Below are 27,927 nucleotides of genomic sequence, written 5' to 3' on the forward strand. Positions count from 1 at the left end.
AAAGGATGCAAAGAAAAACATCAAAGATACTTCTAACTACAGACCAGTAGCATCCATACCTCTAATGACCAAAGTAATGGAAGGCATAGTGGAAAACTAGCTAGTTGACTAACATAGTAATATAGTAAATGACAGCAGATAAAGACCTGTACGGTCCATCCGGTCTGCCCAACAAGATAAACTCATTTTACATGGTATGTGATACTTTATATGCATACCCAAGTTTGATTTGCCCCCCCCCCCCCCCCATTTGTCCTGCTGGTGGAGACAGAGCTATCACTGGCATGCTGCAAGTTTCCATACTGGTGCTCTTCTGCCTACATGGGTTTGGGTCTCCACTGCAGACCACAGAGCTTTTGCTCTGCCATAGTTCACTGGTTCCCAAACCTGTCCTGTTTATCTTGTGTATATTTATTGCAGATATCTTGAAAACCTGAGTGGCTGGGGTTCCTCCAGGACAGGTTTGGGAACCCCTTTCATAGAGGAATACCCTAATGATTAGGTCAACAGACTAAAAACCAGGGAAGTCAGTATTCAAATCCCACTGAGATTCCTTGTGATCTCAAGCAAGTCACTTAATCCTCCACTGCCTCAGGTATAAACTTACCTCCCAATATTTAAACACCTCAGTCAGCATTCAGTGGCCTAGCTATGAGTGGGCCCACCCTGTCTAGCTGCACAGCACATTTCCGGAGTGGATACCTGGCTCCACTCACTTCTTCTCTTCCTTCCCCAGATCCTTCTGTGGCCCAGAAACTCCCTCTCTATCTACCCCACCACGTTCACAAGCAGCAGCAGCAACTCACATCCGCTGCCTGTGCTGCTTTCTGCAGGCTTCCATCTGCTGTGTCTTGCCAGAAGAAACAGGAATTGATATTGGTGAGGGCAGGATTCAGCAGAGGGAAGTCTGCAGAGACCAGTGCAGGCAGTGAATGTGCATTGTTGCTGCTGCCCGTGAATGTGGTGAGGTACACTGGGGAAGAGGAGTTGCTGAGTCACAGGTGGGGGCAAATAGATCTGGGGTGAAGGAGAGGGAGAGAGATTTATTTATTAGGTTTTATTTATCGCCTTTTTGCAGGACAAAGGGGGGGGGGGGTATTTTGGAAGGCCTACCCAAAATAGCTGTGGGCCCACCCAATAACCAGTCTAGCAATGCTAGCATTGAATTCACAAACATTCACCTTGGTCTTTCCATTAATGCCCGGATATTCAGTGCTGGTCTATATCAGGATACCAGAGCTGAATGTCAACATATAAGGCAGACTGAAAGAGGCAGGTGACACCTTATAGACTCACCAGCCTGAGACAGGAGCTTTTGAGATATAAGGCAGCTTCCAGACGTTATCACGAACCATTTCCACCCATTGAGGTGGTGGTAAGGGCTCCCATGCTACCCCCGCAGTAACCAGGCGGTGCGATCAACACTGGGTAACCCCATGTGTGTGTTTATTTTTAATTCTGAAGCACAGGAAATGATGTGAGCTGGAGGCGGAATTATCATCAGCAGCTGCGTTGGGCCAGCGGTAGTTCCATATTGCCGCACGTCAACCCTTTAGTAAAAGGTCCCCTCAAATTTCAGGCATTACACAGAGTTTTAATGCATTATGAGGAGGTTTTTTATGTCAATGACTTTAAATACCCTAACAGCTGTTATCACTTTAGTAAGTGGAGATGGAGATCTGTGGTTCTTTCCTCCTATAGCAGCATACTCTGTTGCAAAGTGTATGCTTTATTAAATGTGATTGGTAATAACAAGCTGCCATATGTGCTAATGTTGTCATTAGTGCACATCACATGGTCATTAATAAAAATTATCATGTGAGCCCTTACTGCAGTGGTCTCCAATCTTTTTCATGTAAAGGGCCGCAAAGTGGACATGAGAAAGCTCTTGGAGCCAGCACAAGATTTTATGCTTTGAAATGTAATTTTAAATACTAATTTTGATTCTACAACGATATATTTTTCACTTTATTTTGGCCTGTTAACAATTAGAAAAACCATAAATGTGATACTGTTTCTGCTTTACTATTGATCCTCCCCATCCCACATTAGCTCAAAGGAAAGAAATTATTTTTATCCTTAATAGACCCCTGGAAATAAAAGAAAAAGAATGTTCGGGAGGGAGGGGTGTCTTACAAATGTAATATCTTGCATTTTGGGTGGAAAAATGCAATATAATCTGCAAGGACAAGAAAGAAATGTTTGCTCACCTGTCTTCCAAGTGAATTATGTGGAAAAATCTTTCAAATCAGGGCTTAGCTGAGGCAGAGGTTTTGCCACTACTGCGGGTAGAGAAAAGGCCCTGCGGAGCTCCGCTGGGTCATGTGTGCTTGAGTGGTTACATTGACGGACATGCACACACAAGCACAGGGAGATGCGAATCAACCGGCATTTGTGTCAATGTGTACACATATGTGTCAATATGACCTCGCGGGCACACACAACCAAGCAGAGCTTTATGGGGCCTTTTCTCTACCCACAGTAGTGGCAGGGGTCACTGGATATGAGGGCCGCAAAAATGGACTGTGGGGGCCACATGTTGGAGGTCACTGCTTTACTGCCACCTGTTTTGTAGGCAGTAAAGGGCTCATGTCGTGGAAATGTAGCTGTCAAGGTAAGCCATTTTAAGCTGTGGTAAACATGCATTAGTGCTTGTCACAGCTTGGTAAAAGGGCTCTGAAATTAATTTTTAAAAACCCCAAATAAAATGAAATTTCCAAAAATTACATGGGAATTTAAACAAATTGAAAACTCTTGACTTAAGCACACCTGATCGGTAGTAGGTAAGGATCAGCATGTTGGGATATGGATCCCAACTGTAAAATCAGCATCATTTATCCAGCTCAAGTGCCATTGAATATACTCAGATAAAGATAACCAATTAAAGACGTCCAGTTAATTTTAGGACAGTCTCTGTCAGCAACCAAAATTAATCTGGATAAATGTAACTGAATAGCACTGATATTCAGTACTATCCAGCTAAGGTAAAGCTTCACTCGCAAATTGTAGTGTGTTTTTAAAGAGATATTGTACATTTGCTGACCAACATCAGACAAAATTTAGTCAGTTAACAGATAGAACTTTATAAATGCAAAGGATTGTCTAAGTAACTCCCCAAAAATACTGGCTTCTTAGGTTATTACAAAATATTTTGATTAGAAATGGAAAGAAAGCAGTGGTAATTTTCTGCAAGGTCACCCTGGGTTGCTGACCCAGAATGTTTTTGAAATGCAGCAAGTTCACTCATCCTACCAGCTGCCAAAGAAATAAAAATAGTCACATGACCATTAACCCTTTAATATTGGATTCTAAACTTACTTTCAAGATACACATAGAGAGGTGTGGTAGCCGTGTTAGTCCACTTTTAAAGGTAATCGATAGAAATAAAACAAAATAAAACATGGAAAAGAAAATAAGATGATATATTTCCTGATTAGCTTTCGAAGGTTGCCCTTCTTCGTCAGATCGGAAATAAGCAAATGTTGGTAGATGACAGTATATATAAGTGAAACATCAAAGCATTTCAGTGACAGTCTAACAGGATGGGGTGGATAGGTGAGAGACAGGAAGAGTCGGGTGGATGAGGGACAGGGAGATATGCATGGAGATAGGAGGGTGACAAAGCAGTACAATTTTATGGTTTATAATGGGCTAGAAAACCCAGATCTTTGTTAAGTCCTGTCTGGTGGGTATCAAAATATTTAATCATTCTGACTTCAAAGGTCTTACGTTCCTGTATTGTTTTAAAGTTCCCTTTCAGGATTCTTACCATGAAATCACTGGTACAGTGTTCTGGTTTTGTAAAGTGCTGCCCCACAGGCGTGACATCCTTATTGGTACTAGCATTTTTCATATGGTGTCTATGTAAATTAAATCTCTTCTTTAGCATCTGACTTGTTTCTCCAATGTAGCAGCCTTCGTTGCATTTTTTACACTGAATGATATATACCACATTGGAAGATACACATACATAGTCTTGTTAAAAAGATTTTTTTTAACTTCACCAGTTATGCAGAATTACACCTTTCTTATCTTGAGATAATTTTAGAAGCATAGCTCAGGCCATTCTTAACCCCCAATTTGATTATTGCAATTCTTTGTATAAGGTAACACATTCCTGTTTTGCAGGAGAATGTGTCTTAATGTGGCTGAGCTGACCAAATTCTGGGCTAGACAGAGTTAATTTTGCAACAGGCAATGCAGGGAGGAGGGGAGGTTGGAGCTGGCAAGGAATGTGTGGTGGATGGAAGCTCATTGGGTGAGAATTCTGTTCAGGGTGCCTAATCAAATCTTTTACAAAAATACAGTGGGGAATTTTGACAGGCTTTTCTTTTATTTTGTGGAGCTTGGGAGGCAGGTCAGATTTTGTCCCTCCCACCTCCTCCTATGGATCAAGTTGTTAGTGGTACTATATGGGGGTGGGGGTAGGGGGTAGTTGCAGTGGGGTCCCAAAGGCCATTCCCCTTGGGATGGAGTGATTTGGGTTTATGATTTCCTGATTTACTGTGGATAAAAGGGAGGGTTGGGTTCATATTCTGTACCATCATGAATCCAGGGATCCAGTAAGGGTTGGAGGTACCACAGACCTTGCCTTGGGGTGGGGATGGGGTTAATCTGTGTTGGAGACCATTGTGATGTGGTTAGTTCGATGCCATCTAACTGTTACAGTTGTGACATGGAAATTAGCCTGCATTTGTCAAGCATTTTCAACATTTTGTCAAATATTGTAAATTGGGATTGGTATGATATTTATATGTTTAAAAGTTTCAATAAAGCTTTAGCTGGTTATTGCCACATGCCTAGTTCTTATGTTTATTGAACCGCCAACTTCAGAATTTGGAGTGCGAATGCCAAAGTTATCAAATTTGACTAAATTGTTTTACAAATTATAATTATTACAGAATACAGTGATGAGAATGATTTTTATATGGGGTAAATTTAAGAGAGCCTCTCCATTATTGATGGATCTACACTGGTTGCCCATGAAGGCACCCGCGACAGGGTGTATGTTCCATCACAGGGTGATTAATCATAAAATAAGGTCTGAAAATGTTTGAAAAAGTTTATGCTTGATCTTAGGATGAGACCTAGAATTGCTACAGCAATATAATACGTCTTGATAATTTTGGTTGACTTCCGAATTTGGAGGTCCCACGGAGTTGGATTCCTAGACTGGCAGTGTCTAAGCGATAGTTTTCTACAACTGAGTGGTTTAGTCTCCTGAGGAGGTCTTTGGACAGAACACGCAGTCGTGTAAAGACTAATCTGCCTACCCGATTGTGAGTGCTTGGAGCATGGATTATAAAACCCCATATTTGAAGCTTCCAGTTTATGTAATAAAACGAAGATGAAGTGGTGAAGTCAGTTTAAGCAAATGAAAATATTTTGAAAGACTTACTCAACTTTGGATCTACGAGTGATTATGATGACTGAGATGCAGGGTTTGTGAACTGGGATGTAGGGTTTGTGAAATGTGTCGTAAACTGTTCTTTTCATTTTTTGCTGGCCCTTGCACCATCCATCTCCCGCCCCACACGACATACTAATCCTCAGCCCTGGCTGACCCCTTGCATCCGATACCTTCGCTCCTGCGCACGATTGGCTGAACTCCTCTGGAGGAAATCTCGCACCCAAAGTGACTTCTGTCATTACAAATTCATGCTATCCTCCTTCCAGTCCTCCCTATTCCTTGTCAAACAGGAATACTACACCCACTTGACTAATTCTCTCAGCTCCAACCCTCGTCACCTCTTCGCCACCCTTAACGCCCTCCTCAAAGTGCCCTCCGCTCCCACCCCCCTAACTCTCTCCTCAATGTCTAGCCGATTACTTCTGTGACAAGGTGCATAAGATCAACCTTGTATTCGCTACCAAGCCACCTCCTCCTCTTCACCCTTTAACCCACTCCCTCAACTATCCAACCCAAGCCTCCTTCTCCTCTTTTACTGATATCACCGAAGAGGAAACAGCCCAACTTCTCTCCTCCTCGAAATGCACTACCTGTTCCTCTGATCCCATCCCCACCAATTTACTTAACACCATCTCTCCCACTGTCACCCCCCCATCTGTCATATCCTCAACCTCTCTCTCTCTCTCCACTGCAACTGTCCCCGACTCATTCAAGCATGCTGTTGTCACACCGCTCCTCAAGAAACCTTCACTTGACCCTACCTGTCCTTCCAACTATCGCCCCATCTCCCTCCTACCCTTCCTCTCCAAGATACTTGAACGCGCCGTTCACAGCTGCTGCCTCGATTTTCTCTCCTCTCATGCCATCCTTGACCGGCTTCAGTCTGGTTTTTGCCCTTTACACTCGACGGAAACGGCTCTTACTAAAGTCTGTAATGACCTGTTCCTTGCAAAATCCAAAGGTCACTACTCCATCCTCATCCTCCTTGACTTATCCGCCGCCTTTGATACTGTTAACCATAATCTACTTCTTGACACACTATCTTCACTTGGGTTCCAGGGCTCTGTCATCTCCTGGTTCTCCTCTTATCTCTCCAACCTCACCTTCAGAGTTCACTCTCATGGCTCTTCCTCCACTCCCATCCCGCTCTCTGTTGGGGTTCCTCAAGGATCTGTCCTTGGGCCCCTTCTTTTTTCAATCTACACCACTTCCCTGGGCTCACTGATCTCCTCTCATGGTTTCCAATTATCATCTTTATGCCGATGACACTCAGCTTTATCTCTCCACACCAGACATCACCGCAGAAACCCAGGCCAAAGTATCGGCCTGCTTATCTGACATCGCTGCCTGGATGTCCAACCGCCACCTGAAACTGAACATGGCCAAGACTGAGCTCATTGTCTTCCCACCTAAACCCACTTCTCCTCTCCCTCCACTCTCTATCTCAGTCGACGGCACCCTCATCCTTCCCGTCTCATCTGCCCGCAACCTTGGAGTCATCTTTGACTCCTCCCTCTCCTTCTCTGCCCATATCCAGCAGACAGCCAAGACCTGTCGCTTCTTTCTCTACAACATCAACAAAATTTGCCCCTTCCTCTCTGAACACACCACCCGTACTCTTATCCACGCTCTCATTTCCTCTCGCCTTGACTACTGCAATCTGCTCCTCACTAGCCTCCCACTTAACCATCTATCCCCCCCTTCAATCCGTTCAGAACTCGGCTGCGCGTCTCATCTTCCGCCAAAACCATTATGCGCACATCACCCCCCTCCTCAAGTCTCTTCACTGGCTTCCGATCAGACACCGCATACAATTCAAGCTCTTCCTACTAACCTACAAATGCTCTCAATCTGCAGCCCCTCACTACCTCTCCACCCTCATCTCCCTGTACGCCCCTACCCGTAACCTCCGATCACAAGGCAAATCCCTCCTCTCAGTACCCTTCTCCACCACTGCCAATTCCAGGCTCCGCCCTTTCTGCCTCGCCTCACCCTATGCCTGGAATAGACTCCCTGTGCCCATAGGCCAAGCACCCTCACTGTCCATCTTCAAATCTCTACTCAAAACCCACCTCTTCAATGTCGCTTTCGGAACCTAACATTGTACCTAGTAACCTAGACTGTTCCAACTATTGATTGTCTACTCCAATTATTGCTTGTCTGCTCTCCTTGTCCGTCTTGTCCTCTAGATTGTAAGCTCCTTTGAGCAGGGACCGTCATTCTTTGTTTATTGTACAGCGCTGCGTAACCCTAGTAGCGCTCTATAAATGTCAAATAGTAGTAGTAGTAACTTTGGATCTATGAGTGATTATGATGACTGGGATGCAGGGTTTGTGAACTGGGATGTAGGGTTTGTGAAATGTGTCGTAAACTGTTCTTTTCATTTTTTGCTGGCCTGAGTTACAATTCCAATATCAGTTTTTCACACAATGACAATTTATTAGCATGGTTAACTTAAAAAAATGGGGGGGGGGGGGGGGGGGGGGGATAAGGACCATGCTATTATGTGGTTGTATTATAGTGTTTAATATGATAACAAAGAAATTTCAGATACATTATTGATACTATATCAATGATTTATGTATTATGCATTTTAATAGTCATTGTACTTTTTCAGTAACCCTATGTTGTAGGTTGAGATAATTTTGCTATGAAATATGTAGATTGAGTCCATCTGCCATTGTTCAGCATCCTTCCCGGTGCTGGCCTGCAGTAACAACTTTACAGTAGAGGAATGTTTGACCTGATTATTTTGCCTTTGGAAGAACTCTGCATTGTTTCAAACTTTTAATGATAATAGATGAAAAAATATGCGGACCTCATCACTACTTACCTTAATGATCTGGTTTTCTACTTGAGGGTCCCTGACATTGTCTAAAATTGATACATTCATACAGGAAGCAGAAGTTGAAGTTCTGAGTACTCTTTGTCCAGCTCATTAAAGTAGCAAGGTTGTCTATCTGTTCAGGATGGTAGGGTTCATTAATTAAACAACTCATTCTTATGGGCAGGACAGTTCTTACTTCTTAATGAGCAAAGATGTTTCTGGCAAAAGCAGAGGAGGGTATTATGCAGTGGGAAAACAATTCCCTCCACATTGGGATGCATAGTTTAATTATTTGAAGGCTTAAAGACAGAAACTTTTCACGGATTTATAGTGCAGAAGTCTCATCAAAACCTCTATGATGAGACATGCCAAAGATAGCAACATAGCAGCAATGGTTATCTCTGACAACAATTCACACCAAGTGCAAAAAAGCACCATATGTCTCTCTTAGGACCATAAAGCTCAAAAGGGACCTGTGCAGCTACTTCAAACTGAAGAAAATATTAGAATTGCAGCCCATTACACAGACAATGCCAACATTATGGGGCCCTTTTACTAAGCTGCGTAAGCACCTAAGAGCGCCCACTGCGCGTCATTTCTGAGTTACCTCCCAGCTACTGTGTGGCCCAGGCGTTAATTTCCTTTTTTTACACACGTCTCACTACGCACATCAGAAAATATTTTTATTTTCTGGCGTGCAGGCAGTAATTGGCATTTGAATGCGCGTTGACCATTACCGCCCGGTTAATGCACGAGACTTTACCACAAAGTCAATGGCTGGTGGTAAGATCTCAGACCTAAAATGGACTCACGCCAATTTTCATTTTACCACATGTCCATTTTTGGCCCCCCAAAAAAGGCACTTTTTACAGGTGCACTGAAAAATGATTCTGTGTGCAGCCAAAACACGTATGTACACTACCGCAGGCTATTTTTCAGCGCACCTTAGTAAAAGGACTCCTATTTTACTGAAATAAAGTTCTTGAAGTAATGGACTTTAAATATAACTGCAGAGAAAAATCTATCAAGAACATATGGAAGGAAATGATATGGTTGCTTTGGCTGGAAGACCAAGCAGGTGCCTATTTTGAGGTTACTTTATAGAGACACGTAGAGGGGCATAATCGAACTGGGCGCCCATCTTTAAGGGCACCCATCTCTAAAGTCATCCCCGATTCCCTCCGGTGGTCATCTGGTCAGTTCGGGCACCTTTTTGAGGCTTGGTCGCAAGAAAAAATGGACCAAGTAAAGTCGGCCAAATGCTTGTCAGGGACGCCCTTCTTTTTTCCATTATCGGCCGAGGACGCCCATTTCTTAACCACGCCCCTGTCCCGCCTTTGGTACACTGCCAACACGCCCCCTTGAACTTTGGTCGTCCCTGTGACGGAAAGCAGTTGAGGACGCCCAAAATCGGCTTTCGATTATGCCGATTTGGGCGGCCTTAGGAGAAGGACGCCCATCTCCCGATTTGTGTCGGAAGATGGGTGCCCTTCTCCTTCGAAAATAAGCAGGATAGGGGCCTGTTTACAGAAGTGTGCTAAACAGATAATATCCCAGAAATTTTATATATCATGCCTTAATTTTCCATATGAAAACCGAAGTGTATTCTACAACAGTACACTTAACTTAATTGGTTAACTAGCTGATCAGTGCTGTTAATTGGATGTTAAAAATTATCAACACTAATTGGCATTAATTAAGATTTATGGGCCCCTTTTACCAAGCTGAGGTAAAAGGGGGCTGCGCTAGAGTCAGCGTGTGTTTTTGATGCGTGCCGAGGCTGTCTTTTACTGCAGCTGGTAAAAGGTAGGTCTTTCTTTTTTTGAGGAAATGGCTATACGGCAAGTGAAGCACTTGCCATGTGGCCATTTCAGGTGACAATTGAGCTGGTGGTAAGGGCTGCCGCTCTAACCCAGCAGTAACTGGGCAGCACGTGGCACTGGCCAATTACCACCGGGTACACATGTGGAAAAGTGCTTGGTGTCTTCCATATACTATGCAGAAATGTAAGCCTATTCTATAAAATTTAGGTGTACTTTAGAGTATATGCCTAGACATATTTTTTTACCACATGGATTTTTCAGGCTCCATATATAGAATCTAGTCCTTTGTGAATATGCATGCCTTGTTAGTCCATGAGCGCAGTTACTGCACTGGTATGACAATGCATGCTAATTAGTGTGTTAACTGCATGTTAGGGGGCATGAATTGGGTGATGGATAGAGAATGGGCAAATAGACTGCATATTGCAATTAGTGCATGGTACAGTGGTGTTCCTTGGTCAGCTGCCAGCTGGGTCGGATTGCTGCTGCACCCTCCCCCCCCCCCGGTGAATCACCCCCATGCATCACCTCCACCCACCAAGCACAACGCATCGCAGTTGTGTGGCTGTCAGCTCCGCCGTTTCCCTGCCCCAGAACAGGAAGTAACGTCAGAGGGAGCTGGGAACCAGCAGAGCCGATAGCCACGTGGCTGCTCCCTGCACTGTCTTGCAGCATGCACCCGGGGGTGGACTGCCCCCACCGCCCCACCCTTGGTATGCCATTGACCTCATGTTGTATCTTGTGCAGTTAGTACAACTATGCTAATTCCAAAACAATACGCACTAAAGAATTTGTTTATACAGTAACTGCAGTGGACACACTAGACACACACTCATCTGTGACTGTACAGCCTTACTGCTCATTAAGTAGCCTTTGTACAAAGTGGCGGTAAGCGTGTTTACCATATGCTAAAAAGGCACTACCACTGCCTATTAGCATGGGGTTAGTGAGCGAGCCCTTACTGCCTACAAAACAGGTGGTGGTAAGGGCTCATGTGGTAATGGCCATGCGCTAATTGGGAAATTAGTGCTTGGCCATTAAAGGAGAAATAGAAATGGCGGCCATTTTACTGCCACGCTAAAAGTGGCCTCAGCCTCCTGCTAAAACTAGCACAGGCCACTTTTTAGTGCTGCTTAGTAAAAGGGTCTGTAAGTTTTGCAACTAAAGCACTGTAAGTGTAAAACTTTACTGTCAATTAGGCACCTAGATTTTGGTGCTCAAACGGAAGTTGTGTCAAAACAGGGGTGGAATGGCAGTTAGGTACCTATAACTTGGCATCTGATGGTCCAATATTCAATGTTCAGAAAAACTGAAACTGCCTCCTTTAAATTCTGGATGAGTTTTTTTAACTTAAAGTCTCAACAAAGTTTCTTTATCTTGTAGAAATACAAAACAAACAATTAAAGTTGCTCTAGTTTCACTATTGTCCTTCGATTGTTCCAGAAAATCTGTTAGGTTAAGTGTTTCAGTTGGTATCTCCTGTTTTTTAGTAGCACCTTTCTGCTGGTTAAATTTCCCTTCCAGATAGTACATTTTTTGTATAGGGGGAAGGGATTACTCTGTGTAATTATAAATCTCCTTAAGAAATTTTATAAACATGTCCCTTGGAGCGATAAATTGAGACCTGGGAAAGTTTAATAACAGCAGGTTCAGATTTCTGGATGTATTCTCCAGGTTTTCAACCTTCCGATAAATCAACATTCGATCTCCAGAAATTTGAGCCTGTTGCTCGGTTATTTTAGTCATCTGCGCTTCCAACTCAGTTTGCTTCACTAGAGCTCCTTCCATCTTTTCTTTAAGAAATTTTATTTGAGTGGAATTATTCAAAGATACAGAGATGAAGGAAGTACAGACCTTATGAAGAGACTCTATGGCTGTCCATATTGTTTCCAGCGACACCTCTCGGGGCTTCACTAACGGCTGGATCGCCAAGGTACAAAGTGAAAGTTCTTCCTGTGTAATAATAGTAGGTTGAGCCGCCGTAGCGTCCCCTGTTAATATTCCCGGTTGTTGCTGGACTCCTACCACCAGCCCAGACATGTTATCGGGCATCGCGTCCTCTATCGGGGTGCACCTCCCCTTCGAATCCTCGCTTCTCTCTGGAGTTGGAATGGCTACACTGTGAAGCTGCGGAGGCGGCGGGGTCAAAGGTCCCAACGGGCTGAGCAAGAAATCGCTCTCCTGGAGGGGGCTCTTCCTTGCCCCTTCAATGGAAATGCCCGAAATCGGGGTAGACACCAAAAACGTCGACATAGACTGCTGACCAGGTAAGAAGGGTACCTGCTTCGGGAGGGGTGGTCCCTTCGGCTTTCCCTTCCTTTTTGGCATATTGTTAACAAGGAAAATCGATAAAAAGAAAAACTTCTTGGGAGCGTCTTGTCATACGTCCTGCTTGGTCGCCATCTTGAATCAAAAGAGGGTCCTTTTAAAAAATGGAGGGGGGGGGGGGGGTTACTAAAAAGTATCAAAACAATAACCTGTAGTACACAAAACTTGAGTTGTTTCTAATGAATGTCCTTAATAAAAGAATTGATAAAAAGATCTCTACTGAATTTAACATAGAGATAGCTATGTTGGCTCTTACAAAAACTTATTTTCAGTTTGATGACCAATTTTATTGTCAAAACAAAGGTACAGTGATGGGAGCTATTCTAAAGATATAGCAAATCTGAACATAAATAACTTTGAAGAAACATTTTTCAAGAGAATTAGTTCAGTGATTGCTATGGAAGAGATGCATTGATAACACTGCCTCCATTGAATGCAAATCTTTCTCATGAATATTCATTGTGGGTATCCTGAAAACCTGACTGGCTGGGGTGCCTCCAGGACCAGGTTTGGGAAACCCTGTAGTAATATATGTTATGGGACTAAGACATGATATTTGCCTCTTAACTTGCATTAATTGGCAATATTATGTGTTATATTACCATAACAGACATTTGATTTTCTGCAGAGGGCAGAATAATGATATGTAAGGCATGCAAATGCATGCCAAGCTTCTTATTAATATGCAAATTAAATAATGCAATGTGCATTGCATCACTAGCTTAGCTATTCATGGAAAACTAATGCCATCTCAAAGCTTCAAACTTGAAGAAAGATCTGTAATGCAGATCTTAAAGATTAAGGATGATTATCTTAAACCTGGTGAGGGCTTCTACAGGTAACCAGCATAAATCCTTAGGCACAGGAGAAACGTGAACATAATGCTTTAGTTCTGCAGGTATCTTTGGTGCTAAGAGTACAGTGGAGTGCAGCCTTAAGAAAAAGTGGAGGAGTAGCCTAGTGGTTAGTGCAGTGGACTTTGTTCCTGGGAAACTGAGTTCAATTCCCACTGCAGCACCTTGTGACTCTGGGCAAGTCACTTAACCCTCCATTGCCCCTGGTACAAATAGTACCTGTATATAATATGTAAACTGCTTTGAAAGTAGTTGCAAAAAACCACAGAAAGGCGGTATATCAAGTCCCATTTCCCTTCCCCTAACAGGGGCATTTCCAAAAGAGAAGGGCACCCATCTTTCAACACAAATCGGGAGATGGGCGTCTTTCTCTCAGAGTCGCCCAAATCAGCATAATCGAAAGCCGATTTTGGGCACTCTCAACTGCTTTCCATCACAGGGACGACCAAAATTCCCTGGAGTGTGTCGGCAGCATATTGAAGGCGGGATGGGGGCGTGCTTAAGAGATGGCCATCCCTAACGAACATTTGGCCGACTTGGTCCATTTTTTTTCACGACCAAGCCTCGAAAAGGTGCCCGAGCTGACCAGATGACCACTGGAGGGAATCGGGGATGACCTCCTCTTACTCCCCCAGTGGTCACCAACCCCCTCCCACCCATAAAAAAAATGTTAAAATTTTTTTTGCAGCCTCTATGCCAGCCTCAAATGTCATACCCAGCTCCATCACAGCAGTATGCAGGTCCCTGGAGCAGATTTTAGTGGGTGCAGTGCATTTCAGGCAGGCGGACCCAGGCTCCCCCCTGCCCCCCACCTGTACACTTGTGGTGGTAAATGTGAGTCCTCCAAAACCCACCCGAAACCCACTGTACCCACATGTAGGTGCCCCCCTTCATCCCTAAGGGCTATGGTAGTGGTGTACAGTTGTGGGGAGTGGGTTTTAGGGGGGGGGTTGGGGGGCTCAGCACCCAAGGTAAGGGAGCTATGCACCTGGGAGCAATTTCTGAAGTCCACTTCAGTGTCCCCTAGGGTGCCCGGTTGGTGTCCTGGCATGTGAGGGGGACCAGTGCATTACGAATGCTGGCTCCTCCCATGACCAAATGCCTTGGATTTGGTTGTTTTTGAGATGGGCTTCCTCAGTTTCCATTATCGGCGAAAACTGAGGTCGCCCATCTGTAAGGTTAACCATCTCAACATTTAGGTCGACCATCTCTTAGGAGATTTGGGTGTCGCCAACCATACTATCAAAATGAAAGATGGACGCCCATCTTGTTTTGATAATACGGGATGCCCCGCCCCTTCACGGCGCCATCCTTAGAGATGGACGCCCTTAGACATGGTCGTCCCCATTCGATTATCCCTCTCTTAGTTTTTCTGAATAGCTTTCTATATTCCTGCAAATTTCACATTTAAAAGTGGAGTGAAAATTTCTTTAACTCACCCATTCCAGTCATTTTCTGATTAAGCCAGATCTGGTTTGTATGCACCTAGACCTGTGATTGAGTTTCAATTATTAGAATCCTCTCACTTCAGCAACAACTGGGCAAAGTAAATTAGAAAATGCTAAATGAGCACACTAAAAAGGCAGTGTCAGTGGAAACATGATTTATAGATCCCAGGCAATCAACCTGGGCTCCTCATAAATTCATGTTGCTGTCCAAGAGCTGCCATAGCTATTCTGCCTAAAGTGTATCATGCATGACAGTTACATAAAATACAACAGTCCATTTAAAATTAAAGGCAAAGGTCAAGATCCCCTAATATTCCTCTAAGCTAAAGGACCTGAAAGTGTTGATTCCTTAAAGCATAGATTCTCAAATTCTTCATCTATAAGAGGGTCCTTTTACTAAGGTGCACTGAAAAATGGGCTGCGCTAGTGTAGGTGCGTGTTTTGGGCGTGCACAGATCGGTTTTTCAGAATGCCTGTAAAAAACTGCCTTTTTTTTTTTATTTTTGCCGAAATTGAATGTGCGTCAAAATAAAAATTGGCGTGCATCCATTTTAGGTCTGAGACCTTACCACCAGCCATTGACTTAATGGTAAGGTTCTTGCATTAACCACGCAGTAATCGCCGATGTGCATCAAGTCAGAGTTACTGCCCGATTTTCGCCGTGCACCAGAAAATAAAATATATATTTTTGGCGCACGTAGTGGACGCACATCAAAAATGAAATTACCACACAGGCCACACGGTAGCCAGGCGGTTACTCCAAATTGACGCACATTGGGAGCACGTAGGCACCTACGCAGTAAAAGAGACCCTAAATCACCTCACAACCAAGAAAAATTCTACTTTTAATTACCCCATGTTTGATCCTCCTTGTTTCCTCCGAATTATGACATTGTTCTAGTTGATGACCCTGGGAAAGCACCTGTCTCAAAAATAAATGCCTAAAATTCCAATGTAAACATCTAGGATCAGAAGCCCTATATATAATGCAACAAAAATCCCCTCCCTAAAGCCCTAAAATCATAAACCCCATTTTTCTTACCAGTTTGGTTGTTCTGTTTTAATGCTTAGTTGATTCTAAACTACCAGCTATTCAATCTATTAATAACACTTCATAAGCAGCCATGTTTTGGCAGCTTTTCTAAAACTGAAATAGTCTTTCTGAAATCATGTTTCCTCTGGAAAAGAATTCCAGAGGGTAGAACCCACAACTGAAAAAGCTGTCATTGGTCTGCCCTAGTAGAGCAGCAAACAGATGTTGGAATCAATGAAAGATTCCCTCGAGCAGAATGCAATAAGCAAACAGATACATATCATGTTAGCCTACATCAAAGATAACTAGGTCTCATGTAATGCAGATCTTTAAGATGTAAGGATAATCCTCTTTAACACGGCAAGGGCTTGTGCAGGTAAACAGTGTAAATCTTTAAGCATTGGAGAAATATGAGCATAATAGGCCCGATTTAACACATGTAAATCTATGCACGGTATTTAGGATACACTTAGGCATAGTTCATAAGTAATACCATACTGGGAAAAGACCAAAGGTCCATCAAGCCTAGTATCCTGTCCACAACAGTGGCCAATCCAGGCCAAGGGCACCTGGCAAGCTTCCCGAACATACAAACATTCTATTTTTTATTTTTGTTACATTTGTACCCCGCGCTTTCCCACTCATGGCAGGCTCAATGCAGCTTACATATTGTACACAGGTATTTATTTGTACCTGGGGCAATGGAGGGTTAAGTGACTTGCCCAGAGTCACAAGGAGCTGCCTGTGCCTGAAGTGGGAATCAAACTCAGTTCTTCAGGACCAAAGTCCACCACCCTAACCACTAGGCCACTCCTCCTATACATGTTATTCCTGGAATTGTGGATTTTTCTCAAGTCCATTTAGTAGTGGTTTATGGACTTGTCCATTAGGAAACCGTCTAACCCCTTTTTAAACTCTGCCAAGCTAACCGCCTTCACCACGTTCTCCGGCAACGAATTCCAGAGTTTAATTATGCGTTGGGTGAAGAAAATCTTTCCCGGATTTGTTTTACATTTACTACACTGTAGTTTCATCGCATGCCCCCTAGTCCTAGTATTTTTGGAAAGCGTGAACAGACACTTCACATCCACCTGTTCCACTCCACTCATTATTTTATATACCTCTATCATGTCTCCCCTCAGCCGTCTCTTCTCCAAGCTGAAAAACCCTAGCCTCCTTAGTCTTTCTTCATAGGGAAGTCGTCCCATCCCCGCTATCATTTTCGTCGCCCTTCGCTGCACCTTTTCCAGTTCTACTATACCTTTCTTGAGATGCAGCGACCAGAATTAAACACAATACTCAATGTGCGGTCGCACCATGGAGCGATTGAACGGCATTATAACATCCTCACATCTGTTCTCAATACCTTTCCTAATAATACCCAACATTCTATTTGCTTTCCTAGCCGCAGCAGCACACTGAGCAGAAGATTTCAGTGTATTATCAACGATGACACCCAGATCCCTTTCTTGGTCCATAACTCCTAACGTGGAACCTTGCATGACGTAGCTATAATTCGGGTTCTTTTTTCTCACATGCATCACCTTGCACTTGTTCACATTAAAAGTCATCTGTCATCTAGACGCCCAGTCTCCCAGTCTCGTAAAGGTCCTTCTGTCATTTTTCACAATCCTCTCATGAGTTAACGACTTTGAATAACTTTGTGTCATCAGCAAATTGAATTACCTCGCTAGTTACTCCCATCTCTAAATCAATTATAAATATATTAAAAAGCATGCGACTAAATCTACGTGTATCCGTTTACAACAACAAAAAGCTGGTGTAAATCCTTGCTTGTAGATTTACGTGGACTGGCCAACATCTTATAACAATGCATGTAGATTTTGGAACACCCACGAAATTCCCATTTCAACGGCCCTAAGCATGCTCCTTTTTGCCTGCGTACATTAGAAGTTAGGCGCAGTACACTACAGAATATGCTTAGCAATGTACACATGTAAATTCTAATTTTTGACAATTAGTGCTCGTTATTGCTTGTTACAGAGTGGCTACTCCGACCTATGTATCACACGGACATAGAATGACATATATCACATTTCTATTATCACATGTAATATTGCTCTTTGCCCTCAATTGATAATCAACCCCTGGAGCTGTCCAAACTGGACCACCTATGACATATTGACACCACTGGCATTTCCCATATATTATATGTACTCCATCTAACATAATGTCCCTGTACTTCTCATATCTTCGAGGGGTCAAAATCTCTCCCAAAGTATTACCCCAAGTATAAGCCACCATAGGGAACTGTTCAAAAAATGGATATAATTTTATCACATGCCAATGATTTTGCATCAGTTGGACAAAAAGGGCAATATACAAGTCAATCTAACATCAGTCTCATGGGGACATTCTTGCAACAACAATTCTCTTTGGACATGTTGTGCCCTCACATAAATTTTCTTTATTGATGATCTTGGACATCCCCTCTGTAAAAATCTTTGTTGTATCTGAGCCACTTGTGATTTAAGTTCCTCTAAAGAGGTGCAAATCCGACATATACAGAGAAACTGGCTCACTGGTAAATTATACTTCAAAGAGTTCAGATGGTAACTATCAAAATGATCAAAACATCAAAAGGATACTCTAAAAATTAATGAATCTAATGTTCTACAAATTACTAATGATTTCTTAAATTCATGGACTAAGCTTTACTTGTCGTGGTGGGGTAAAATTGAAGCTCTAAAAATGGTACTAGTACCGAAACTTAATTACATCTTTAGTATGGTTCCTATATTATTTAAAGATTTGTTATATAAAAAACTTAACATGTTAATTTCTAGATTCCTTTGGTTATCAATAGAAATCAAATAAAATAAAACATGGAAAAGAAAATAAGATGATACCTTTTTTATTGGACATAACTTAATACATTTCTTGATTAGCTTTCGAAGGTTGCCCTTCTTCGTCAGATCGGAAATAAGCAAATGTGCTAGCTGACAGTGTATATAAGTGAAAACATTCAAGCATTACTATGACAGTCTGACAGGGTGGGAGGATGGGGGTGGGTCGGAGGTATGCATGGGGACATCAAAGCATATCATTGATATTCTAACAGGATGGGTGTGGATAGGTGAGGAGTGGGGTGATCAACAGAGACATACAGCTTTATGGTTTATAATGGGTTAGGAACCCCAGATCCTTGTTAAGTCCTTTCTGTTGGGTGCTAAATATTCAATCATTCTGACTTCAAAGGTCTTATGTTCTTGTATGGTTTTAAAGTTACCTTTCAGTATTCTCACTGTGAAATCACTGGTACAGTGTCCTTTGGAAATCCTCCATGCCTCGTATTGCCATTAAAAAACTTCAGCTTCCTAAAAATCTCGGGGGATTAAATATACCAGACTTTAAGTCTTACCATTTAGCCTTTCAGATATCTCATGTCAAACAGTGGTACTCATCATCTTTTTCACATGATATTCCTAGATGGGTAATTTTTGAAAATGAAAATATATTTCCTCTACCTCTGAGCTTACTTCCAACTATGAACAGGTTTCGTTATGCTGCAGACCACTTGATATTAAAGAATTCCACACGTTCAATAGTCTTCAATTCGGCATAGCCCATCTGGGAGTGAGTTTCCAGAATGCAGGGGTGACTCTAGAGAAGGCTCACTGGCAGGTATCATGTTGTGCAATTTATTTTGACAAGGTTCAGATAGTGATGCTGCTTGACAGGACTTTAGAAACCTCAGAGGTGTCTGAAGACCTTGAAAATTAAACAGAAAGTTTTAAGTTTGGGCCTGTAAAGTACTGGCTGCCAGTGCAGTTTTTGCAGGAAGGGTGCAGTATGGTCACACCACTTGCAGCCCTCTATTGGTTGTGCTGCAACATTCTGAATTAGTTGGAGCTGGTACAAACTCTTTGATTTGAGCAATGTACAGAGCTTTACAGTACACCGATTGGGTGGCAGAGCCGGTGGTGGGAGGCAGGGCTGGTGGCTGGGAGGCGGGGATAGTGCTGGGCAGACTTATACGGTCTGTGCCAGAGCCGGTGGTGGGAGGGTGGGACTGGTGGTTGGGAGGCGGGGATAGTGCTGGGCGGACTTATACGGTCTGTGCCAGAGCCGGTGGTGGGAGGCGGGACTGGTGGTTGGGAGGCGGGGATAGTGCTGGGCAGACTTATACGGTCTGTGCCAGAGCCGGTGGTGGGAGGAGGGGCTGGTGGTTGGGAGGCAGGGATAGTGCTGGGCCGACTTATACGGTCTGTGCCCTGAAGAGGACAGGTACAAATCAAGGTAGGGTATACACAAAAGTAGCACATATAAGTTTATCTTGTTGGGCAGACTGGATGGACCGTGCAGGTCTTTTTTTTCTGCCGTCATCTACTATGTTACTATGTTCTGTTTTAAATTTTATATGGTCAAACTCCATGGATATTTCCATTTGGTATAACTCTATGTTTCCAGTTAAAACATCTCCTAAACTTCATAAAATATGGTTTTCTGCCAACATTTGGTCACCAGTTTACTTTTTGCCAGGTGTTAACATTATTCCTTTTCAGGATTTCTGCACCTGCTATAATATCCCTCATTCACATAGAGCCTTTTGGGATCATCTGACTCAGCTTATTAACCACCTATATCCTACATCACTGGCTCATCAATCTTCGATTTCAAGTTTTAATAGTTTATGTCAATCCCTCAAGGCGCCCAAATCTGCATCAGCATTGTATAAACTCCTACAATTGTCTAAACCGAATATGTGTTCCACCCTAACTTCTGCCTGGGAAAAGGAACTAAATGTTTCACTTTCCAGTAAGGAATGGGAACTCTTTTGGACAAAAACCATGCATTCTTCTCTATCAGCTGCTCTTTTACAATCCAATTATTATATTTTTCATAAGTCCTGTTAGACACCTGCAAAGCTTGCTAAAGTAAATCATAATATATCAAATTTGTGCTGGTCATGTCAATCTGCTGTGGGATCCCTTGATCATATGCTTTTTCACTGTCATAATTTGCAACTGTATTGGAAACTGATCAGGGACATTATTCAGAAGGTATTTGGCATTCCAGATGCTTTGTCTTTTAAAGTGCTAATCCTTAAAGCATCACCCCTGGTTTGTCAGTTCCACTAAAGCATGTAAAATTGTTTAATTTGATGATTTCGCTTGCTCTTCACTTGATTGTTTTACATTGGAAAAATAATCTGCACGTCTCATTTCATGAATGGTGGAATTTGCTCTGTTCATATAGATGTTATGAGGAAATAGCTGCCATAAAATTTGGTCATATTTTGTCCTTCCGTAAAACATGGTCATTGCTAGACAACTGTGTTAAGTGATATTTGCGTGTAACTTTACTAGGTAAAATCAACTTCTTTTAATCATATACACATGCTGTTCTGCTTTATTCTCTGCTAGCCTACTGCTATTTTTTTTTTTTTGCTTTTTGTTTTTGGTTTGATGCTTTTATTTTAGTCTTTGAATGTTTGATGATTAATTGGAAACACCATATGGAGTTTGTTCATTTCTTACACATATGTGTATTATTAAACTTTTAAATAAAGATTTTTAAAAATGTAGCGAACTGTTTCTTTCCACCTTTTCAAGATAAAAAGTAGTAATAATCTTGCCCGCTTCTTTAATAAGCCATATGTCCAAAAATTCAATTTTATGTGTATTATAAGACATTTCAAACTTGATATTAGAATCCAACATATTAAGTTTGGCTACAAAGTTCCTCAAATCTTCCTCTGGACCAGTCCAAGAACACATCATCTACGAACCTCTTCCATACCAAAACCAAATTAAATTCATCCAGTAGGTAAATTTTCTGTGTTTCCAACTGATCCATGTACAATGTGGCCACCAACAGGGCTAAAGTGGCCTCCATAGCGAGTCCATTAATTTACTGATAGAAAACCCCCTTGTACCAAAAATAATTTTGCTTTATGACCAATTCAGCCAAAGATGTCAAAAAATCTGTGGAAATCCTCTGTGGTTGAACTCGTTGTTGTAGAACAGATCTAATCACTTTAAGAGCTCCATCTTGGGGAATACTCATAAGAATATAAGAGTAGCCATACTGGGTCAGACCAATGATCCATCTAGCCCAGTATTCTGTTTTCCAAACTGTGGCCAAGCCAGATCACAAATACCTGGCAGAAACCCAAATCGTGGTAACACTCTATACTACAAATCCCAGGGCAAGCAGTTGCTTCTGATGTCTATCTCAATAGCAGACTTTGGACTTTTCCTCCAGGAATTTGCCAAATCTTTTTTAAACCCAGATATGCTAACTGTTGTTACCACCTCCTCCGGCAAAGAGTTCCAGACCTTAACTGTTCACTGAGTGAAAAAATATTTCCTCCTATTTGTTTTAAAAGTATTTCCATGTAAGTTCCTCGAGTGTCCCCTAGTCTTTGTACATTTGGAACGAGTAAAAAATTGATTTATTTCTACTCATTCCATACCACTCAGAAATTTGTAGACCTCAATCATATCTCCCCTCGGCCATCTCTTTTACAAGCTGAAGAGCCCTAACCTCTTTAGCCTTTCCTCATACGAGAGGAGTTCCATCTCCTTTATCATTTTAGTTGCTCTTCTTTGAACCTTTTCTAATTCTGTTAATTCGTTTTTGAGATACGTGACCAGAACTGAACGCAATACTCAAGGTGCAGAAGCACCATAGAGCGATACAAAGGCATTATAGTATTTTTGGTCTTATTCACCATCCCTTTCCTAATAATTCCTAATATCCTGTTTGCTTTTTTGGCTGCCGCCGCACACTGAGCAGAAGATTTCAGCATATTATCTACAACGACACCCAGATCTTTTTCTTGAGCGCTGACCCCCCGAAGGTGGACCCTAGCATCAGGTAACTGTGATTCGGATTATTCTTTCCAATGTGATCACCTAGCGTTTGTCCACATTAAATTTCATCAGCCATTTGGACACCCAGTCTTCCAATTTCCTAAGGTCTTCCTGCAATAATTCACAGTCCATACGTGTTTTAACAACCTTGAATAGTTTTGTATCATCTGCAAATTTGATCACCTCATTCATTTTTCTGATTTCCATATCATTTATAAATATGTTAAGTATTACTGGTCCCAGTACAGATCCCTGCGGCACTCCACTATTCACTCTCCTCCATTGAGAGAAATGACCATTTAACCCTAATCTCTGTTTTCTGTCCAATAACCAGTTCCTAATCCACACCAGAACTTTACCTCCTATCCCATGACTCTTTAATTTTCTCAGGAGTCTCTCATGAGGAACTTTATCAAAAGCTTTCTGAAAACCTAGATACATTGCATCAACCGGCTCACCTTTATCTACGTGTTTATTCATGCCTTCAAAGAATGCAGAAAATTGGTGAGGCAAGACTTCTCTTGGCTGAACCCATGCTCACTCTGTCCCATTAAACCATGTTTGTCTATTGGACTCATTTTCGAAAGAGAAGGGCGCCCATCTTTTGACACAAATCGGGAGATGGGCATCCTTCTCCCAGGGTAGCCCAAATCGGCATAATTGAAAGCCGATTTTGGGCGCCCTCAACTGCTTTCCATCGCGGGGACAAACAAAGTTCCTGGGGGAGTGTCGGAAGCATAGATCAGCTGATAATGGAAAAAAGAAGGGCGTCCCTGATGAACACTTGGCTGACTTTACTTGGTCCTTTTTTTTTTACAACCAAGCCACAAAAATGTGCTCTAAATGACCAGATGACCACCGGAGGGAATTGGGGATGACCTCTCCCTACTCCCTCATTGATCACTAACCCCCTCCTACCCTAAAAGAAATTGTTAAAATATTTTTCCAGCCTCTATGCCAGCCTCAAATATCATGCCCAGCTCCATGACAGCAGTATGCAGGTCCCTGGAACAGTTTTAGTGGGTACTGAAGTGCACTTCAGGCAGGCGGGCCCAGGCCCATACCCCCCCTACCTGTTAAACTTGTGGTAGTAAATGTGGGTTATAACGGCTAACAAGCTTGGTGTGCAACAAAAGAACTCTGCCCCCACACAGTACAAACTGATTGTTCTTAATTGCTTAACACAATTGGAGCAAAAATGGTCCTTCATACTCTGAACGTAGATTCATAGTAGAGTTCTCAACAGCTGACTTAATATACCTATCAGAAAATGCCTAGCCACCTGCCTGGAGCTACCCCATGGCCACTTAGAGGGTCTGTCTCCAGCACAGCTCAGGTCCAACTGCACCTGCCACTTGTGCTCTACACTAGCACCCTCTTCTCACCGACTGGGTCTCAACTGCCTCTGGGTGAGCCTCCCGCTCTCAAATTATAAACAATGATTTCTAGGTTACTGGGGCCAACCTCCCAGTGGTCCCACAATTCCTAGAAAGCACTCACAGACCCATCACACAAACCACCAGGATTCTTAGTCCAGACAGGCAGAGTCAACAAACTAATAATGTTTATTGTCACAGAACTTGGAACAGTGAAACAGAAAAAGTGCAATCAGGAGAACAATAACAGGTAACTGAAATATAGATAAATTATAACGCTAACTAAGCATTTGTATACTATATAGGTAGTACTTAGGAAGATCAGGACATATAACTGTTCACAGAGCCTCAGCAAAGAGCTCCTAGTCTCTTTTCTTCTTGGCTAAGACTGGAGCAAAAGCCAGGAACTCCTGGGTAATTTCAAACTTCAGGCCAATCAGAGCTCAGAACAACATTTGAAAATAGCTGACCATATCACTGCAGGCATTTCCTCTGTGCTTAAACTAAAGCAGGAATCATTCACTTTTTTTGCAAAAACTTAAACCTTAACATGCATACCTTCTGGCCAAACTAGAGAAATACATTGCGGGAAAATATCAAAACAATTATCACAGGTTTAAAAACCCACTGTTCTGTCACAATATCGTTTGCCCTGTGCTTTTGTTAGAGGAGATGAGTGATTTTCTCCACCTTTTTTTTATTTGTTAGTTTGTTTCGGGTGGGTGGGGTCTACTGCTTGACTGGGAAAGGTACATTTTTTGATACAGACTAGACTTGTTTAATATGTTGTTTGAAGTATGTTATTGTATCTTTTGAATCTTTAATAAAGAGATTTATAGAAAAAATTGAAAAGATATGGAGAAAGTATGTAGCCTTGTGCATCTTTGGTTCAAGGTTGTTTTTATTTGATTATCGCTTAAGACAAGCCATCAAAATGGGGTGCAATCAAAATTCAATAGGAAGAACAGAACTCCAATATATTAAGGTAATAGGAGTATAGGAACTAGTCTGGTATACCCATGTTTCTTAATGTGGAACAGAGTTTTTCATGCTATATTTTCTTTTGCAGGTTATGCATTATCATTTACATTAACGTGAGATCCCTGCCCCCAATTAATGTGGAAACACTCAGAGGCTCCTATTTAGGAGGTGGTAAGTGGTTCTGCGCTTACGTGTTAATTAACGAGCAGAAAGTGCAACATGTGAAATGCCAAGTGCCTTCTACACCCACATGCCACGTCCCCTGACACAAAAAACACTTGACACATGGTTTAGTGTGCAGTAACTACTAATTTATCACAAAGCCCCCTAACATAGCTCTCTGCTAACAGTTACACCTAATGTTAAGTGCTTAATATGAATTAGTAAAAGGGTCCCTTTTTTCAAGATAAATGTAGATTTCTTTGGAAGTTACAAGGTGTGCATTGGTGCCTTTGTTCTATCAGATGATACAAATGTCAATACATGACTGCCATCATATAATTTTTCTTCAACCGTATACAAGCATAATCTGTAGAGGCACAGTGATATTTGTATTTTGGAGTTCAAAACAATTTCTGGAGGTAAAAGTTTAAAATGGGTTGATATACCTGGCACATCATTTTAAACAATATTTTATGACACCAGACAGGTAATGTTGGGTATTATCAGGAAAGGTATGGAAAACAGGTGTGAGGATGTTATAATGCCGTTGTATCGCTCCATGGTGCGACCGCACCTTGAGTATTGTGTTCAATTCTGGTCGCCACATCTCAAGAAAGATATAGTAGAATTGGAAAAGGTGCAGCGAAGGGCGACTAAAATGATAGCGGGGATGGGACGACTTCCCTATGAAGAAAGACTAAGGAGGCTAGGGCTATACAGCTTGGAGAAGAGACGGCTGAGGGGAGACATGATAGAGGTATATAAAATAATGAGTGGAGTGGAACAGGTGGATGTGAAGCGTCTGTTCACGCTTTCCAAAAATACTAGGACTAGGGGGCATGCGATGAAACTACAGTGTAGTAAATTTAAAACAAATCGGAGAAAATCTTTCTTCACCCAACGTGTAATTAAACTCTGGAATTCGTTGCCGGAGAAAGTGGTGAAGGCGGTTAGCTTAGCAGAGTTTAAAAAGGGGTTGGACGGTTTCCTAAAGGACAAGTCCATAAACCGCTACTAAACGGACTTGGAAAACTCCAAAATTCCAGGAATATCATGTATAGAATGTTTGTACGTTTGGGAAGCTTGCCAGGTGCCCTTGGCCTGGATTGGCCGCTGTCGTGGACAGGATGCTGGGCTCGATGGACCCTTGGTCTTTTCCCAGTATGGCATTACTTATCTACTTATGTACTTATGTAAATTTTACATGCCCAATGAATTTCATACCTTCTTGACAACTTAAATACTTATGCAAGCTTGGTCATTCCCTTTCGCAAGTGACAAAATAGGGAAAACAGCTGTTTACTTATTTTCACACTTCTGGCTTGCATACTGGTAAAACTTTTGTTGAGTTACTGAAAATGTATAAAAATGTATGCAGTCAATCCTGCAGTGGATAGGGGTTTGAAGTTACCCAGAAGCAAATGAGCTCCCCCAAGCAATTCTAAGGCGAGTTCTGGACCAAGGATGTGCATACTCTTACTACTACTTATCATTTCTATGGCACTAATAGACATATGTGGTGCTGTACGTATTATGGGATGAATTCTATAAATGGCCTAAAAAAATCAGCACCAGAAAGAACCGCTTAAGCGGTATTCTATATGTCTTGCCTAAAGTTTGGTGTGGCTTATAGAATAACGCTTAAGCAGAGAGGTTGTGTGTAAATTCAGGCGCTACATTTGCACCAATGAAAACGTGGTGCAAATACCCAAGCCTAAATTTATGCATGGAGCATTGTTATTCTGTAATTGCCTTTGTAACTTAAAATCACGTCCCGATCTGCCATGAAACACCCATGACCCTCCCATTTCCATGCCCCCTTTTTTTGGGCTGTATGTACATTTTAGGCAAGGATCTCGTGCCTACATTTATGCACATAAGTCCTAATTAAATCTAATTAGTGCTTATTAAAAAGCTCTAATTGGCTCATTGTTCTATTAAATTGTGCATGCAAATTGAGGGCGCACCTAAATTTGCAAGCACAATTTTTGGTGACTTTTATAGAATCAGGGGGTATATGCAGGTAAATTCTCTGTCTCTAGTGGGCTCACAATCTAAGGGGGGGGGGTTGTACCTGAGGCAATGAAGGTTTAAGTTACTTACCCAAGGTCACAAGGAGCTGCAGAGGAAAATGAACCCAGTTCCTCAGGACCTCAATGCATATTTTGACTACTGATGTTTCTCATACTAGATACTCATAGCTAAAAAAAATATTCCCCACCACAAGTAGAACTATGGATTGGTACTCCTTTTACTCTTAATAATCATCTTGGGGTCCTTTTACTATGGTGTGCTAACAGATTTACCCCCGGATTCTACATATGGTGGCAAGAGTTTCAAGCACAAATCAACACGCATAGCCGAATTGTGCATGGAACTTAATTGGGCAACAAGTCAATCAGCACCTTATTAGTACTAATTGGCACTAATTAAGATTTACATGCATAGCTTGCTAAGGGACTCTTTTACTAAGGCATGCCAAAAAGTGGCCTACGCTGGTGTAGGCACTGTTTTTGGACGCATGCAGGTCCATTTTCAGCGTGCCTGGAAAAAGGCCTTTTTGGGGGGCAAAAATGGACGTGCGGCAAAATTAAAACCAGCACGCGCCCATTTTTGGCTTAAGACCTTACTGCCACCCATTGACTTAGTGGTAAGGTCTCACACGCTAACTGGGTGGTAAGCATCAGCATGCATAAACTGCTGCCGTGTGTTGGACGTGCAGCAAAAATGGAATTACTGCCTGGGGCATGCAGTAGCCGGGTGGTAATTCCAATTTGACACATGTTGGATGCACGTAAGCGCCTACAGGCCTTAGCAAAATGGCTTCTAAGAGTCTTCTATAAATC

This window comes from Microcaecilia unicolor, chromosome 3 (assembly GCF_901765095.1).
Source record: "Microcaecilia unicolor chromosome 3, aMicUni1.1, whole genome shotgun sequence".
Taxonomy (NCBI): Eukaryota; Metazoa; Chordata; class Amphibia; order Gymnophiona; family Siphonopidae; genus Microcaecilia; species Microcaecilia unicolor.